Here is a 5,838-nt window from a genome sequence, read left to right on the forward strand (position 1 = left end):
GAGCTGAATCATATTTCTTAGTTTGGAAATTCCACGCCTGGGTGAGGTTCTGCTTCCTACCACTATGGACCTAAAAGTTAGATTCTTGCTTTCCCTGAAGCCTAGTGGCTAGTGTGCAGGTGTCTGACCGGACTCATACTGAGACTTTATAAAGACATCAAGAAAGGTCCAGTGCTCACTTTGATGGCCCTGGCACTGACCCAGGCTGTCCTTCGGCAAACTTGGCAACGATTCTCCTTTCATTGTTTCCTTGAGTTCTGACCCATTTTCTAAACTTGGTATTTTAACTTTCTCATCCAATCTGTCAGCTGCCCAATGTCTTATGAATGAATTTCTTTTTTGCTTAAGTTAACCCAAATTGGTTTCCTTCACAACCAAGATCCCCACTGTTAGAATGTTAAATAATAATTGTGACCACATAATAGGGAAGAACAAACCTGACTCCATATTGGATCTGTTTCATCTACTTTAACCTTTGTATTCTGTTGCTTTCACTACAAGTTAATCACAATCAAGGGATGTTGCCTGTAAGCTTAAATTGTACATAACAGCCCATCGCTGGGAGCACTGCCTTCCAGGTAATGAGCGTAAAATACCTTTGTTTAGCTCACAGGAAACATCATGACCAGGCTTCCCTGTGAATGACTGCAGGAAGGGAGAAATTAATGCATCCCCTCCGGGGCTGATGTGAAACAAGAAATGTTTGACTTTACTCCCTCCTCTTTCAGTATAAAAGAAGCCTGAATTCTAACTCGCGCAAGATAGTTCTTTGGGACACTAGTCCACCATCTTCTCTATCTGCTGGCTTTCTGAATAAAGTCGCTATTCCTTGCCCCAACAACTCGTCTGTCGATTTATTGGTCTGTTGTGGAGTGAGCAGTATGAGCTTGGACTAGGTAACAGTAGCAGGCACCAATTGTCTCATTCTTGACTTGGTTGGAAATAGTCTTTCATCTGAACCCATTCATTAATTCATTCATAAAACACTGCAGTTCATGAGTTCACTCCTTTATCTCTAGTTCCAACTCAATACCACTCGGGTCATTCAGGTTTTCTGCCTTCTCATATGTGTAAACCCTTTCTCTGAAAAAGGGAAACCTGTAATCCATGATCCACAATGTATTTACCTATTTGATTAGTTCCCCTAAGTGTAACTAGTTCCCCATTTCAACCACTGTTTCTTCCTAGTGTGATGGTTCTCATCCTGTTCGACTCTGTTTCCCCAGCTGGGAATGTCCCCACCCCACCCTGAGCGCTCTCCTCACCTAATGAGGTTCTGATATTCTTGGGTAGACACCCTCCTCACTCTGTTTGAGACACCCCGGTTCCAGGCCACCACTCTGCACAGATTGCCATCTTGCTCTGCCACACCTGAGCTCTACTGATCAAAAGAGGAAGAGAAAGGATGGGAGGGGAGGGAGAAGGAGACAAGTTCTGAATCTGTTTTGAATGTAGAACTGAGGATTTCCAACTGGATGCAGGGTGTAAGAGATGGAAAAGAAACAAAGATAACTCTGAGATCTTCGGCCTGGGCAGCCGGAAAATGGAAAATCTACTGAGATGGGGAAGACTTTGAGAAAAGCATCCTTGGAGTGGAAATCCAGAGCAAAGGTTGGATATGATGAGTTACTTGCCTGCTAGATCCCCAAGCAGGCAATTAAATTTATGAGTTTGGAGTTCTGGGAAGAGGACCAGGATGAAGATATAAGTTATCAATCTTTGACAATATTTAAAGCTTTTGGACTAGATGAGATTGCTTTGGAAATGAGTAAAAATGGCAAAGAGACATCCTGGGGTAGGCCAGTGTGGAAGCATTTAACTTGTCTTTGATTTTATGTGACCTGATAGATAAATAGGTAAATAGAATTCTAGATTAAGGAAATAATCCTATATAAAAAGAGATTTTTGTTGCAGATAATACCTGAATTTTAAGAGTGTCCTTTCAGCAGGTAACAAAGTGATATGCATAGTCCTATGAAGATTCATTTTGATAAATAAAATTTTATTTTAATAAAATGAAGATTTACTTTAACAGATATTCTAATATTCAATCATGTCTGTCCACATTCTTAGATAATGTCCATTTGGCCATGGAATACATTTTTAATTTACTGGAGATTTCTATTGCTAGTTATCTATTTGGAATTTTCCTATCAATAGGGAGAATTATCTATAGTTGAAAATTTTTTGTGCTACCCTGTTAGGCTTTTATGTTATGTGATGCTGGCTCTATTATACAGATCACTGGGGAGCTTTTCATTATCTTTAGTTTACATTGAATCAGCGTTGTCTGTCTATAGATAGTTTGAAATAATTTAATATAAGTTTGTCAGTTTATTTCATAGTTACTAATCTAAGATGCTTATCTCTACTTGAGTATTATTTTTGTTATTTACATGTTCCTGAAAAAAATCATCCATTTATCCCACATTTTCTAGTTATTAGTAATGAATTTTTTAATGCACCTTAACTGAATCTTTTTTTTAATAGACAATTTTTTTTAGAGCAGTTTCAGGCTCACAGCAGAATTGAGCAGAAAATACAGAGAGTTCGCACATAGCCCTCCCCACCCACACATATATATTCCCCTAACCTCAACCCCCCTCATCAGCATATTTGGTACAATTGATGAACCAACATGGGCACGTTATTATCAACCAAAGTCCATAGTTTACATTAGGGTTCACTCTTGATGTTGTACATTCTACGGGTTTTGAGAAATGCATAATGACATGTAGCCACCACTATAGTGTCATACAGAATAATTTCATTGCCCTAAAAATCCCTTGTGCTCCATCTGTTCATTCTTCCCTCCCTCCTTCTCCCCAAATCCCTGGAAACCACAATTTTTTCTTGTTGCTGTAGCTGTGCCTTTTCCAGAATGTCATTTGGTTGGAATTGTACAGTTTGTAGCTTTTTCAGACTGGCTTCTTTCATTTAGTAATATGTCCTTTAAGTTTCTTCTATGTCTTTCATGGTTTGATAGCTCATTTTTTTTCACTGCGCATATATTTTTAAATTTACATATATGTACTGTTCATTGTTTCTAAGAACGTTTAGAGCTTTAGATTTTTAAATTTACATAGTTATCAAAGAAATAAAGCCAGCCACAAAATAAGAATTAATTCAAAAAGATACATACACCCTGCTATTAGCAGCAACATTATTTATAGTTGCCAAGATATGGAATCAGCCTAAATGCACATCAATCGTTGAATAGATAACGGAGATGCAGCAAGCATTATGTAATGGAATACAACTTACCCATAACAAAGAAGGATACTTGGCTATTTGTGGCCCTTCATTCACTTTTTTTCACTTAAAAAACCAGAATTTATTAGTAATGAATTGAACAAAGGATTCTGTAAGTAATTAGGTTTTCCCAGAGCTACCCTCTTCCCACTCCTCATTTTCACACTTGGCTCTTTCCCCTGCATCCTGGTTGAATATCCTGGACTCTATACCACTGGTTTTTATTTTCTGCATGCCGAGTATTGTATTTTATGCTCTTCAGTCTATTTTATTTTTTTTCCAACAAAACATCTCACATATTTATTGCTTAGCCAAAGCAACAGTGCAGAAATACTGACACGAAGAGAAAAATCATGTCCCGAAACGCATCCAGCTGTTCAGACAGTAGCACTGTCTTCAGAGCGATACGATAAGATGCCCGTGACCTTGACACAGCGTATGTGCGCCACCTCACGTGCGGCTCCTTATAGCCCCAGCTGGGTTCTTCTCCAACGTCTTCTCTTGGAGTTGTACCTGATTTTATCACTAGTTTTCATTCGAATCCACTGGGGAATGGGACAATTCTGCTTTGGTTCCTTGGCCCGGAATCACTTGATCCTGAAAGTCTTGTGAGAAGACATGGCGAGGACCAAACTCAACCGCACATAGGATGGTGAACAAGTTATTTTAATTTTTAATTGTCATTATTTGTTCCTTAATTATTTCCCCTTGATCTTCTAGTTCCATTTTGATTTTGTTGTCTTATCATTGCTTAAATCCAAAAAGAAAATTTTCTTTAATTTCCAATAAGTGGGAAGCTTCTACGGCCTACTATTTTTTGATTCCTACAGTTAACCAATTAAAATGCTCTTTATAATTTTTCATGCTATATTTCTTTTCCATTTTATTATTTGTCAAAATATGTTGAAAGGAATTGGAGACCTTGGGTCTCTCCTTGATTTACCAGTCAAGCATGCTGAGTGCACCTTGTCCAGCAGGGGGCGGGCTTGGACTTTGATTGTCTTCCGGCCTCAGTTTGAGGAAATCCACCCGTGAGAAATTAAGAGCGTAAACCTCTGGCCGTGGGAATTTTTGTCTGGTGGAGCAGTGCATCTATTTTCCCAGGAAATATAAAATCAAGCCCTACAGTGGAAAAGCAGGTATAGAAAATGAGTGTAGGAGGCCTGGGGTAAGGAAAACAACGGGGCAGGTATACTGACAAATGGTACCTGAGCTTTGGCGTCAGTGCAGGGGAGACCATACATAGCACGTGGTGGGAGAATGTGGCAAAATAAAGCCCGGCAGTTCCCGCTCAGCCGCAGCTGATTTCTCTCATATGGGAATGCCAGCCATTCAAAAATTTTCAGGAGAACTCAGCCATTCAAATTGCTGTGGGGGTTGGGGGGTGGAGGGAAATAGCTCAGTGGTAGAGCACATGCTCAGCATGCGGGAGGTCCTGGGTACAAGTCTCAGCTCCTCCTTAAACAAACAAACAAACAAACCAACAAACCTAATTACCCTCTAAAACAAACAAACAAACCCCAAAAACAACCCCCCACTCTGTTAGATAAACAAGTCTCTATAGCACAGGGAATTATATTCAATATCTTGTAGTAACCTGTAGTGAAAAAGAATATGAAAAGGAATATATGTATGACTGCAGCCTTATGCTGTACACCAGAAATCGACACACTGTAAACAGACTATACTTCATTTAAAAAAAAACACATTTTTTGTTAGAATTTAAAAAAAACCCAAACAAACTGGTATGAGATATTTCCAAATGTTAAATTGTGATGGGTGAATTAAAAATGGTTTTAAAACCTGTATATAAACCAAATACAAACTATGCTCTAGAATTTTTTTGTAGTAGCCCTGGATTCACCGCACTTTTGTAGCATGGGCTTCTAGTTATACTAAATAGTGAAATACTGAATACTTTCCCCTTAAGGTCAAGAAAAAGACAAGGATGTCTAGTCCAACCACTTCAACTCAATATTGTAATGAAATTACTAGAGTGCAGCAGGAAAAGGAGTAACGGGCATAGCGATTGGAAAGGAGGAAGTGAAACAACACTGTTTCCAATGACAGGGTGGTGCACATAGGAAATACAAAATATACAAGCGAACTATTGGAATCAGTATGTAATTTAGCAGAGTAGCTGTATCTAAAATCAACATACAGAAATAACTTCTATATTTATATTAGCAAAATCAGAACATTAAATTAAAAGTACAATAATTTAATTTTTTAAAATTGAAGTAGAGCAGTTTACAATGTTGTGTTACTTTCTGGTGTACAGCATAATGATTCAGTTATACATATATCTTTTCCTTTTTCACCCCTCCCTTTCCCCCCGGTAACCACAAGTTTGTTTTCTGTGTTTGTGAGTCTGTTTTTGTTTTGTAAAAAAGTTCATTTGTCTCATTTTTTTTTAAGAGTAAAAGTACAATACTTTTTAAAAAGCACCCCCCAATAGTTCTAAAAGTAAGACTAACAAAATAGTTTCAAGACCTCTACACTGAAAACTGGAAAATGTTGCTGAGACAAATTAAAGAAGCCCTAAATAAAAGATGTATTATGTTCATGAATTAGAATATTCAATAT

At 38.1% G+C, this 5,838-nt stretch overlaps 1 pseudogene; it reads right to left on the reverse strand.

Annotated features, from left to right (window-relative positions):
- Positions 1-3,716: 3,716 nt before the first annotated feature.
- On the reverse strand, positions 3,717-3,872 carry LOC102506139 (annotated as a pseudogene).
- Between the last annotated feature and the right edge of the window lie 1,966 nt (positions 3,873-5,838).

The sequence above is a fragment of the Camelus ferus genome, chromosome 9 (genome assembly GCF_009834535.1).
Source record: "Camelus ferus isolate YT-003-E chromosome 9, BCGSAC_Cfer_1.0, whole genome shotgun sequence".
NCBI classification, from domain to species: Eukaryota; Metazoa; Chordata; class Mammalia; order Artiodactyla; family Camelidae; genus Camelus; species Camelus ferus.